Source organism: Electrona antarctica (assembly GCF_951216825.1).
Source record: "Electrona antarctica genome assembly, chromosome: 8".
Classification (NCBI taxonomy): Eukaryota; Metazoa; Chordata; class Actinopteri; order Myctophiformes; family Myctophidae; genus Electrona; species Electrona antarctica.
The window spans coordinates 52,602,425-52,616,579 of record NC_136789.1 but is presented as its reverse complement, the minus strand read 5'-3'; the positions used below and the strand labels follow the sequence as shown (position 1 = coordinate 52,616,579).

At 41.8% G+C, this 14,155-nt stretch overlaps 1 protein-coding gene across 1 annotated transcript in view; it reads left to right on the top strand.

Moving 5' to 3' along the window:
- zbtb20 (zinc finger and BTB domain containing 20) overlaps nucleotides 1-14,155 on the top strand; it is a 65,222-nt gene that overhangs the window by 21,828 nt on the left and 29,239 nt on the right. Inside the window, exon 2 of the mRNA XM_079507158.1 lies at nucleotides 10,302-10,420. The gene's annotated coding sequence lies outside the window, so the exon portion shown is untranslated. The remainder of the gene's footprint in view (nucleotides 1-10,301; nucleotides 10,421-14,155) is intronic.

Genomic DNA, 14,155 nt, shown 5'->3' with positions numbered 1-14,155 from the left:
CACTCACACTCACACTCACACTCTCACACTCACACACACACACACACACTCACACACACACTCACACTCACACTCACACACTCACACTCACTCTCACTCTCACACTCACACTCACACTCACACACACACACTCACACTCACACTCACACTCACACTCACACTCACACACACTCACACTCACTCTCACACACACTCACTCTCACACTCACACTCACACTCACACTCACACACACTCACTCTCACACTCACACTCGCACTCGCACTCGCACACGCGCACACGCACGCACACGCACACGCACACACGCACACGCACGCACGCACGCTAGAGTTGTGGCGGGATCGGGACAATGAATAGATTGCTATAACCGATCGTTTGTTGTTTCCATTGCATAATGCTGAGAATTGCTTAACAAACTGCTGTTTCATGTTTGTATGTAGCTGTATGTGTGTGTGCTGCTGCTCCTGCTGCTGCTGTGTTGACGTTAAAATGTATTTTCATGGCCGGGGGCTGGGAACCTTTGGCTTTCCATGCAGAGCCCAGCTTTCCCCCAGTATATTTCCATACGTGTGTGTGTGCGTGCGTGTGCGTGCGTGCGTGTGCGTTTGTGTGTGCCTGCGTGCGTGCGTGCGTGTGAGAAAGAGACTTATATATCTGAGGATGTGCGTATGACACTGGTTGCAACTTCTCTTCGCTCCTTCTCAAAGCCTCCTGTAAACGTTCAACTGGAGAGAGAAAAAGCGAGGGAAACGTTTCATTTGTGGCGTGAAAAAGAAGGAAATAAAAAGGCACTAACGCGTCTTTTTCTTTTGGCTTTTATCCCCCCCCCCCCCCCCCCCCCCCACACACACACACACTCTCTTTCTCTTTAATCACAAACACGCACAGAGCGTGGGCCCGATCGAGGCATTCGACTGATGTGAAAAATGTATCTTGGATTCTAATAGCCCAGTTGTATGTTTGCCAAGGTGCATGTGCGTGTCCTCGGCTAACCCCTAGCTGCTACCCATATGGTTTTCTACAAGTCACTGTGAGCTCAGTGCAGCGAGCCTGGGAGAGTTGTTAGAGAGAGAGAGAGAGAGAGAGAGAGAGAGAGAGAGAGAGAGAGAGAGGGAGGGAGGGAATAAAACTATCTGGAGGAACGTTTACACACACGCGCGCACACACACAAAACACACGAAACACACGAAACACACGAAACAAAAAAAAGAAACGGTTGACTTTATATGTTTACTTTTTCTATGGATTATTATCGAGGAATCTAACTTTTTTTTATGGTGTGTAATCTCTGTTTATACACCTTGGCTCCAGTAGAAGTTTCCTTTTTTTTTTTTTTTTACAAAGCCCCGATCTCCATGCCCGTAAACATCAGTAATGTGAGCCAAAAAAAGAAAGAAAAAAAGAAAGAAAAAAGAAACCGTTAACACACAGTGCATAGTCTCATTCAAAACACACACACACACACACACGCACACGCACACGCACACACACACGCACACACACACACACACACACACACACACACACACACACACACACACACACACACACACACACACACACATAGTGACGACAGTGTGTTATAGGCCTTCTGTTGTTGAGAGAGGCTAAACTTATTATCTACACAATTAGTATTTTGTGTTATAAAGCGCCGGTTGACCCACAAAAGTATAAGACCGTTTAAGACTGGCAAACAGACTTGTTATTATTCGAAGCCCCCTTATTCAAAGTTTATTTTCTTTTTTAATAATATGTCATTTTGTCCACTCGACTTATAGCGTACAATTGGGGTGGTTGTATTTTGTCTCCCTGTTCCTTCTATTGAGACATTTAGATGGGGTCAAAGGTCATGTCTCACCTAGACACAGGATCTGACACGAATGTGGACCTGATGGTCAGGATTTATCCCCTGAGCAAGCAGGCACGCTCTATTAGCTCGGTGGTAAAAAAAAAAAAAAAATGGGTTCAAATCCGGGGCAGAAGAGGAAAGTTACATAGTGCAGCGTTAAGCCACGTGCGACGAAAGGCACAAAAATAGCAGATCTACAAGCTTATAGAAGGTATGTGCTGCTTTGGCTATTTTTGCTGTTTTTATTTTTTTTTACATTTTATTTAAGACTCTTTTTGTTTTTGAAAAGGTTTGGCCTATATAATGACATGCACCAAAACATGCAGGACACGTTTGGGTTGAAGAAGTGGTTAACCGAATATGCCGTTATCCTTGTAAATATAGCCCTAGCATGCCTGTAATCACCAGCCGATCGTTTTATGTGCGTGTCAAAAATGAAGGGTTTTTTTATTGGCGGAAAAAAGAAAAACAATATTTCTGATACTCTTTCTTTAAAGTGACAACTATGATGCATGATCATAAAACCAGTTTTCAGAACATTATACCCTTGACGGGAGGCGATAGAGCGCTGATGTGTTTTTTTTTACAAAGCATGCTGGTTGGTAGTAGTGTTAACAAGTTGGCAGCCACACTTTTATGTAGAAATGTGGAGATGTAGCAAGATTGTTGAGTTGCATTAGTGGCCCCAGTTGGAATGTAACGAAAACAGTGTGCGCGCGTGCACTGCACGCACGCACGCACGCACGCACGCACGCACGCACGCACGCACGCACGCACGCACGCACGCACACAGGCACACACACACACACACACACACACACACACACACACACACACACACACACAAACAGACACAGGCACACACACACAGACACACACACACACACGCACGAGGTGCTAGTGAAGACAGGACAACAGGCAATTTGAAATGCTGGACATTCAAATCATGTGTGGGGTGGGAGAGAAAAAAAAACACTACCTACAGTATATGTTACAGTATACAGTATACATTCTTCATAAACAACAATAAACATGTTGTAAATCAGTGTTTTTGGAAAAACAGCAAAAGTCCAACCCCGCCCTCACATTTCCCGCATGGTGTCTCTGTCGGGGGGCCGAAGCCTCATATGTCCAAAACTGTTACTTTCCCCCCCAAAACAATGGCAAGAGTAGCAGATCGACAAAGGTCGTTTCGAACCGCGCTTCGAGTTTGCATATTATATCGAGTGCCGCGCTATGAGCTTGTAGGTCTGCTATTTTTGAAAAATTGTGAAAATGTGGCCCAAAAATGTTTGAATATATTCTTACAGAGCCAACGTTTTTAACTCAAATCTTTGCTTCTGGGAGGGGGGGGGGGGGGTCCCTGGAACAAAATATTTTCAGATGGGGGGGTCGTCGGCCAATTACATATATTTTTGTGGGTCCTTGACATGAAAATGTTTGAGAACGACTGACATAGAAACATATAATAGGGGTTTTTCACAAAACTGTCAGGATTTAGAAGGCATTTGTAGAATCGTCCTCGGGTCTAAATGGAGATAAGAGGTTTTTCTGCCTAGTCAGCGACAACGACATGCAAGGCAGCGTGATGTAAGGAGAGGAAACAGATCCACCCTGTGAAAACTCAACCCAAGGTCGGAGCAAACAAACACAAGCATATACGACGTACTAACTGTATGGCATCAATATACCATTTTATACATTAACCTCTTTAGACCTGAGGACGATTCTACAAATACCTTCTAAATACCTTCTAAATCCTGAAAAAAACCCATGTTTCTATGCCAGTGGTTTTCAAACATTTTCATGTCAAGGTGAAGGACCCCCAAAAATATATGAAATTGGCCGCCGACCCCCATATCTGAAAATATGTTGTTTCAGGGATTTGAGCTAAAACGTTCGCTCTGAAAGGATATAGATTCGCGCCACATTTTCACGATTTCTCAAAAATAGCAGATCTACAAGCTCGTAGCGTGGCACTCGGTGCTTGTAGATCCGCTATCTTTCAATAGCTAAAGTTTAAAATAATGGTTAAAACACCTAAAGGGGTTCCCGCCCAGAATGGGTTAAAATGTCACGTGTAATAGCAGAGAGAGGCTCTTCCAGTGCGCTGCAAATATGGCTCCATTGTTCGAAAGCTAGACATTTACAGTTTACACACTGTATATATGAGACCAATATTACACATAAGTACCGCAGAAGCTTCGTCCAACTCATGATGAAATCGCTGTGCAATGCCACGGTGCGACAGTAGCCTGCCTGCCTGCACGGTCACCTTTTCAAAACTTGAAAAGGTGTCGAGGCGGAAGCCAAATTTAAACTTTTTCTTTCTTTCTTTCTTTTTCATAAATGAACGCCCTACTTTTTGCCGCTTCTGAATTTGAATCCCGAAAAGTAACAGTTTTGGAGAAGTTTTTTGTTTTGGGATGTATGTACATTTCAATAGTAGTCCCTTGTGTGTTGCCTTACAACTTTAACCGTAAATATAATAAAATGACGGTTGTAAATCTGTCGGGGCTTGTTTGAGGTGTAGCAAAGGAAATGGACGTGACGTGACGCACTTGTTGACATCCTCCTCCGCAGCACTTCATATGAACTCTGATTCATCACACATTCTTAAAGCCCCGTTTCATTCATACTTCTCTGTCCACAATATATAGCCGACCAGATCAACGCAAAGCGTTGCCAAGGATGTGACGCTTCGCGAGCTTTCCGGTCTGTCATTCTATACGGGTGCCGTACTTTAGTTAAGACAGTACTTGGTTTAGACTAGTCATTGGTTAGACCAGTCATTAGTCCTACATCTACAACCTATCTCAAACCCTCACCCTAAACCTAACCTCCCACGGGGCAGCACACCTAAACCTAACCTTAACCCATGTCTAACCAATGGCTAGTTTAAACTAAGTATGCACCCCATTCTATACGCCATTCTCGGTGAAATTAAATTAATAGTCACAAGGAAATTAAAAGCTTGTGTCATTTGATATACAGTATAGAAGTGGGGGAAAGTGTCAACCCTTTAAGCTATATCATTTTGGGACTTAAAAAAAAAACACTAACGCTAATTTGTATAACATACAGTACAGCGAAAATAGATATACAAGCTCAAAATTGTGAGCTTGTATAGTAGATCGTTTTTTAAAACAGGGACGCCCGCTTGAATGTTATTACGCTAAATAACCTTAACCCATGTCTAACCAATGACTAGTCTAAACTAAGTATGCACCCCACTTAAACACATACATTGGAGTAAATGAAATGCCACAGAAGTGTTCTTTGTATATGTATGATTGATTGCCATGTAGTTTTTCCCTGTGCATATCGTAGCTGTTGCTATAGCTTCCTACTAGCAGCCACACGCCCCTACTGTACAAAGCCGATCGAAGGTCACTTTGTTATTGCGTCATCAATATCGGTGAAAACAATCAGGATTACTTTGAGATCGGTACCGATACCGATGTGGCATCTTTTTTTTTATCATACTACAGCGTCACACAAAAGCATCAAAAGTATGCAAGCTCGACTGCATCTTGACCTTTTCGTTCTGCTACTCTTGCCAATTGTTTTTAAAAGTAACAGTTTTGGACACAAGGCTATCCAAACGACATAGACGATATGGGAAATGTGAGGGCGGGGTTGGATTTAGCTGTTCAAACACTGATTTACAACATACTTATTATTGCTTATGAGAATGCAAAAGTATAACATATACAGAAGGTATAGTGTTTCTCCACATGATTTGAATGTCCAGCATTTCAAATTGCCTGTTGTAGCATGGCTGCACCACCTGTGTGTGTGTGTGTGTGTGTGTGTGTGTGTGTGTGTGTGTGTGTGTGTGTGTGTGTGTGTGTGTGTGTGTGTGTGTGTGTGTGTGTGTGTGTGTGTGTGTATGTGCGTGCGTGCGTGCGTGCGTGCGTGCGTGCGTGCGTGCGTGCGTGCGTGCGTGCGTGTGTGCGTGCGTGCGTGCATTCGTGCGTGCATTCGTGCGTGCATTCGTGCGTGTGTCTGTGTGTCTTTGTGTCTGCGTACACGAGAGGGAACGCTTGAAATTATGAAATGTAATCATCATCATCATCATCATCATAATGTAAAATGTTAGCCTTTCTCTTCTGGTTCCACTTGTTGATTTAATGGTAACTTACTGAGTCTGTATATTTATGCTGTGATGTGTACAGTACACGAGTAGCAGTGGTGCATTAACACAGTCTTTGCCAAGAACGCGAGGTCTCGTTTTTAGCCGTGTTTGCCCCGTGTGCCAAAACGAGAAATCTCGTTTTTGATTAATGTCATTTAATCCAGTAATTTAAAAAAACAATATATATATATATATATTTTTACTCACATGTTAGATACCCTGCATCTGCACTTGCACGCGGCCGTGCATGCACTTATTAGTCGTTTCTCTGCTCAAAATGGGACAAACTAGGATGTTTAGGAGCTTACAAAACTTTAATCCAAGATCGCGCCGATAATAATCCTCCTCCCGCGATCCATCCATGTTGTGTTGTGAGCCCCATGTGACTACAGAGCAGGATTGCATCACTTCCTGGTGGGCCAATTATGGGGGTCTCCTTTTTTGTTCTTTGGTTTTTCGCTCATGGCACTGGCATTGGCCGCACGATAGCGCCTCTAGTGGAATCGGTTAACATTACAGGTGTTTGTGGAGTGCTTTGAATGTCCGTATACGTGATATAATATGCTGGTATATACCATTGGCCCTTGAGTGTGATATTGATTTTTATAACATGATGGCTTGAAGAGTCATCGTTTTCATTGTTACCAGTATTTTTAAAACCAAACCAAAACGTTTTTTAAGGTAAACCACACCAATGTAACTCAATTTACCTTCAAAAAACATTTTGTCCCAACCACACCCTTTGGTTTGGCTTTAGAGTCAAATGTATGTCTGTTTGGCCGATATAGGCCATGATTAGACTTAACATTGGAATTTGGCAAAGTATGCAGCCAATGTGTGCCAATTAACCACATTCAGCCTGGCATTCCTGTTTTGGGCATGTCATTACAGGTGTTTGCTGCGTTGTGAGCTTGTAGATAGGCTATTTCTTTTTAAACATTAACTTGAAGTAGAAACTTTAAATAAAAAATTCTGCACAGTATCTATAGCATTCGGCGGGCTCTAGTTATGTTGCTATAATGCTATGCTAACCAAAACCCTAGTCATGATGGGCTATTATCATACAACGGAGAACTTCAAGGCATTCCTATCGGGAGTTCCAATTCAGCTGTTATAATAATAATACTGTTTACTATATGGCTCTGTCTCCAAGGGAACTTAGTCTCTGACTAACCCTGAACACAGTTTGTTCCACAGACCGTGTGTGTGTGTGTGTGTGTGTGTGTGTGTGTGTGTGTGTGTGTGTGTGTGTGTGTGTGTGTGTGTGTGTGTGTGTGTGTGTGTGTGTGTGTGTGTGGCGCTGCTGACCATACTGTAGACATTATCTCCTACCTATCTCTACAGTATGAATGAGCTTGCTGTTTTCAGCCAAGACCGAACGTTGCGGTCATGAGTCAAATGACGACGAGGAACTCTGGAATCTCTTGTATTTGGAGTTGTTCTTTAGGGGAGATTAGGGCCTGTGTGTTGCTTACTGGAAACTGTTGACATAATTACAATGAATCCTAGTTTAATGGGCAGAGCAACTATACATTTACATGTCGGTTGTATAGGGCATTCACTTCTAGTCATTTTTACTAGTTGACTAGTTGCCTAGTTTACTAGTCGACTAGTCGTTTAACTAGCTATTATGTACAAATATATATATATATATTTGTACATTTAAAAACGTTGTACATTGGTGACTGACTATAACTATAATCTACCTGATCTTGAGGCCTATATACAAAATCGGGAAACCCCGATTTTCATATCAACTAGTCAACTAGTACCAACAAGGTTGACTAGTGGATTTACTAGTCGACTAGTTGAATAGTCGACTAGTTGCTTAATGCCCTAGTTGGTTGTACACTACCTTTGAGTTTGCTCAGTTCACATTGAAACATTATTAATTGTGGTTTGATATATAGCCTATATATACAGTTGGAGGCCATCGATATTGTCCTTTTCTTTTTGCTGAGGTTTGCGTGATCTGCGCAAAAGGACAGTTAACCCATTTTGGGCGGGAACCCCTTTTGGTGTTTTAAACATTATGTTATAATTTAGCTATTGAAAAATAGCAGATCTACAAGGTCAGGCCTAAATGGGTCAAATGATAAGGGACAATATCGGTGGCACCCAACTGTACATATATGCCTCTTAGTAGAACATACATAAAACGTCTTACAGTAAACCTGTAACACACACACACACACACACACACACACACACACACACACACACACACACACACACACACACACACACACACACACACACACACACACACACACACACACACACACACACACACACACACACACACTATATGCCCGGTCTGATATCTTTTATTGCATTGTAGCTATTACAGTACAATAAAAGCAGGGAAGTCAGAGTTTTTTCCGTTCACTTTTCACCTCTCTTGTGAAATTCTGTGGCTGGGTTTCTTGGACGTGTCTTGCAACATAATTCTATGTGAGTTTCTTTCTTCTCTTCGCTCTCTTTTCAACCGAAGGCCATGCAGCATGTACAGCATGAGATTGAAAGTGTATTTCAAATGAGCATTTTATTTTGAATAGTGGAGAAAGGCATATATACCAGTTCTGGCAGAAAACCGTACATACGGTATACCCACTTTTCTTTTGCACGTTGTACCAAAGTATTCCTAGAGTTCTGCACGTTTCAACTAAAGAGACAAGCTAAGAGATTGGCTTCTCGGCCACGCAGGTCAAGTCGTCAGGTCAAGAGTCTAGCTCATTAGGAGAGTTTGACATACAGTACACTTAACCCATTCTTGGCGGGAACCCCTTTTGGTGTTTTAAGCATTATGTTGTACTTTGGCTGTTGAAAAATAGCAGATCTACAAGCTCATAGCTCATAGCTCAGAGCTTGTAGGTCTGCTATTTTTGAAAAATGGTGAAAATGTGGCCCAAATGTTTGAATATATTCTTTCAGAGCGAACATGTTTTCAGATGGGGCTCGGCGGCCAATTACATATATTTTTGGGGGTCATTGACATGAAAATGTTTGAGAACGACTGACATAGAAACATTGGTTTTTCAGAAAACTGTCGGTCTCGGTCGAAATGGGTTAAACCCAGCAGGTTACATGCAAGGCAAACCGGGAGAACCATGAGGCTAAAAGCTGCTGGTTGCAGCTGCATACGGTCGCTGTTCGGGCAGAATAATCTCCATAATTTCATATTTTTTTGTGTTTTGACATTAATGAATGCTATACTTGATCATACTACAACGTCGTATTAACCCATTTTGGACTGAGGTCGAAAGGCTTCTAAATCCTAACATTTTTCTGAAAAACCAATGTTTCCATGTCAGTGGTGCTCAACCTTTTTCATGTCAAGGACCCCCAGAATTATCTCTATTGGGCCACGGACCCCCATCTCAAAATATGTAGTTCCAGGGACCCCCCAGAAGCAAATATTTTAGTTAAAAATGTTCGCTCTGAAATATATATTCAAAGATTTGCGCCACATTTTCACGACTTTTCAAAAATAGCAGACCTACAAGCTCGTAGAGCTTGTAGATCTGCTATTTTTCAATAGCTAAAGCATAACATAATGCTAACACCAAAAGGGGTTCGCGCCCAAAATGGGTTAAAAGCATCAAAAGTATCGGATCCGCGAGCTCGAAACCGTTTCTGAGCATGTAGATCTGCTTTTAGCTCGTTTTTTTAATTCGAAAAGGTAACAGTTTCAGGCCCGACAGAGACGACAATAATATGGCTGTTACTGCTCAGAATTTAAAAAAAAAAAAAAAGAATAGATCAGATCTATACAAGTTCAAAACGCGTCACATTGCGGCACATTTCGAGCTTCCCGATTGGCAAATTACGTTTGCTATACTTTTGTCTGACACTGTATGTATTATTAGGTAAGGTAAATGTATTTATTATTATTATTATTATTATAGGACAAAGTCACACATTAATTTACCAAAAAGAAACGTCAAATGTAAAAATACATATAGACGGTTTCGGCCTGACATCAGCGACGCCGACACGGGCTGACCCATGTGGCTGCACTGCATGGGTCAGCATGACAATAATAGATGGGTCATAAATAATATTTAATGGGCTAATGATACGATATAGATACAAACTGTACTTCATAGCAGCCTTGCACCGATATAAATACACACAGAGAGTACTGGAAAGTCCCCCAACTGTACCCCCTATATGTTATTTTGTTATTAAAGGGGATTGTTAACTCTATCGATTTCTCACCCCATGGAGACTTGAATTCAGGGATATGTTTTTTTGGTTTTTGTCATATTATTCCCGAAGCCAATAATTTGAGGAGACTCTTTGTGTCCCCATAGGGAACAAAGGAGGCTCTCTGTGTCTCCATAGGGAACCACTGCTGCTGGACATCGAATTATTGGCTTAGGAATGCGACAAAAGCCAAAAGAAAATATCCATGAATTCAAGTCTACGTGGGGTGAGTAATCGATTAAAGTGGCACTATGTAACTTTCTTTTTAATGAATAAAATGTCACTGTGTCCAATCTATTATGGTACGAAATACCCCTGAAGAATCAAATCAACGTTTTCTTTTTAAAATAGCACATTTTCAACGACCAAGGTCGAACCAAAGTGCTGAACAAGAACAAATAAAGATGAACATGTTGAAGCTTTGCGTTGTGACTCTGAGCTGTGCGACCTCTATTCTTTGGAAGGGTAGACTACGTTAATACAATATAATTCATATATAATTGGTTTGTTGTACTGTATATTGTCTCCCTGCTCTTGAGACATTAAGATTGTGTCAAAACGTCACGTCTCACCTAGACACACGGCTCTGACACAGATTCTGAGCTGATGGTCAAGATTCAATTTCTCCCCTGAGCAAGAAGGCTGAAGTATAGACGTATAGCTCAATGGTAAAGAATTAATTAAAAAAAACACAAAATAAAGTCCAGCACTCGAACAGAAAACCATTCCATTAGGACGTTTCATTTCTTAATGTCATTTTATTTCCTGGATGTAGCAGATGGCAAGATTAGGCAATAGGAGCAGTTATGTTCTGTGGCATTACGTTGTGGCCAAGCCCAAGTATGAATTTCCACGTGAACAGAAATGTGTAGGCTGTGTGGGTGTGTGTGTTTGTGTGTGTGTGTGTGTGTGTGTGTGTGTGTGTGTGTGTGTGTGTGTGTGTGTGTGTGTGTGCATGCGTGCACGTGTGTGTATGTGTGTGTGTGCGCACGGCGCGCGCGCATGTGTGTGTGTTGTTGCCTAACGTTGCAAGCTGAAGAAACATGTTGCATCATAAAAAACCTTTTGCAAAGTCCATTTCGTACTTCGTACCAGTACACCATTGTCTCTTTTACAACTTGCATTGTTCACATGGCATTTTTCTTTTTTCTTTTTTTTTTTACTGCACAATGCTCTCTCACACGCAACAAACAAACAACCACCACACCTATTTAGTACTAACTGGACGGTCGGGCGCTTGGGTTTTACGGCAGGTTACCGCGACCGTTACCGTTGTTGTAAACCCGCAAACGGACCGTTTGTTGGTTTTGAAGGACAGGTGGTTATTATTATTAATATATATATATATATATCCTGCTTCCGTTCCGACTGAGAGAGAATCAAGTTTTCTTCCTCCTCCTCTGATAAAAAAAAGTGCACGGTCATGCAGTGCCTTCAGCACCCTCAGTCTCGCTCAATAGTTGAGCTTGTGTCTGCCGCGCGTGCACTGCCTGCTGCGTGTGACGTGTGCATGCGTGTGTGTGTGTGTGTCCTCACATGCGCATGTGTCCTCACATGCACATCGCACTGACAATCACTTTACTCATCATCTCTAGAGTAGTCGTCCTTTGATAATAATAATAATAATAATAATAAGGGTAATAATAATAATAATATGGTCCCCACTCCTTTGGGGGGGGGTATTGTTTGTTACTGTACAGTACATTTGCACATACGTGTAATTTATGGAATTAACCCATCCTAACTATTAATACACTACTATTGATACAGTACAGCACCATTTTAGCCCAGTATTTATGGTGGGGTTTTTTTTGGGGGGGGGGGTATACATGTATATGTAGTTTCAGTCGCTGCTACTCTCTCGATTTCTTTCACCTTGGCAGATTGGCGGGCAAACTCATGCCATGACAAGACACAACAGGTCACTGTCACGACAATAGAATGCAGCCCAACGCCTGATCCCAGTTCATAAGCCCCTGCACCGTTTTATGTTAACCGACGCAGCCACAGCAACGCATACGCAACTGTCATATGAGCATGCACGTTTATTAGGGTTATTAATGGCTCGCAATGGCGGCTGGGATAAGGGGGGGGGGGGGGGGGGCAGCGTGGATGCCAGCGTGCCGAAACACGCTGGCATCGGTATCGGCGAAGTATATGCCGGTCTGTGCCATTACGATACCATGTGATTTATCACATGTTGATGTGTCACTTTACAGTCATCAATTATTTTTGTATTTCAATTGATGTTGCACTACCTGTTTTATGCTCTTACTGTACTTTTTACATTATTTGTTTACTTTGAATGAATGAATGAATGAATGAATGAATTAATTAATTAATTCATTAAAAACTTTATTCCGGACATGATGAAATTAGACAAAAAGGTCAAAGAATTAAAATAAGTGCAATATAGAAACAAATAAAATAATATTCCCCCCAAAAAATAAAATAAAAATAAACAAGCCTCACTGGCCGCAAGTATTATAATTCTTATTTTATTTGTATATGTCCGGAAAGGAGTAGGGAGAAGTAAAATACGTATATAACCCTACCCCTTAATAACTTATTTCAGCGCCAACGCTTGACGTCAGTACATAAATACCAACATGGTATAAACTTAAATAAAATAATTCACAGAGAAATTAAGTACATCATTAAATAATGTAATAGTGTAAGTCATATATTTATAAATATGTATCTATAATGTATTCTATTCTATATATCATATCATCAATAAAAATACTTTATATATTTCATATAATACATACATTTGGCATATTATACATATATATATATATATATATATATATATATATATATATATTCCTACATACATACAAGTACAATTTAACTTTAACATGAAGCTGCACTTTAACAGCTTTATGGATTAAACAAGTTACGGTCACTGCCGATGTTTACAGTTACCTTTGAAGCGTCAAAGTGTCGTAATTCTACCTCCTTATGATGAAAATCCGGCTGAAAATAGTCCCGTTGTTTCTTTAGCGAGTCGACACATGAGCCACTTCGGCCATGCGATCAACAGCAAAGACCCTATCGAGCCAAGATTGTCCCTTGCACCCTCATTCACTTTGCATTGGACTCAGTTTCCCAGAAGCCCTTGCAAGCCAGTTATAGGTGGATTTCCGGCTACGTCATCATAACGTGTCCGCCTCGTCACGATGTCCGCGACAAAGCTGGGTTTTCATAGAAGTCATCAAAAAACGGCGAATTTAAACATATGAAACAAATAGCGGGTTGGAATAAAAGACAATGGAATAAAAAGCGTGTTTAGCGGGTTATATTATGCATTGAAGCTGTTAACAATACTTTATTACTAAATCGGTGGTTCTCAAAACTTTTAATTTTCAAGGACCCCCATAAATGGAACGCGTAAGGATCCATTTGGTTCCATTTGTAGACCCTCTAGAGGGACCACAACGCCCCCCCCCCCCCCCTCCCCCCGGCAGGAACCCTGATGGTACCTGGATCCCACATATATTTATTTTCTTTTAATTACACACTGGTATCGGAACGGTACTCGAGATCGGCCCGATGTGCTTAAGTTATGAGCATCGGTATCGGCGGACGAAGAAATCGGTATACATTGCTCCTGATGAGGGGTTGACGCAAGCATGGAAATGGTCGCGGGTTTGCGTAGATGGTCACCCCCCCCCCCCTCCTGGTAGTAGGGGGTATTACAGTGTTACACCGCGACGGAGGGACGCCGTCTCAAGTGCGTCTCAAGCGCGCGAGTTGCCGCCTCAGCCGCCCCAGCTCCGGTCGAGTTGCGACCCGATATGGACAGAATAGTACATCGTGTTCTGGCGAGAGCGTTTGCCCCCCCCGACTGCCACTCAAAGTGGCTACTGGCCAGTGTTGTTTTCGTCGACTAAAACTAAGACGAACATTTTTCGTCGACTACCTTTTTTCACTGACGAAAAACTAAATGGAAACTAAA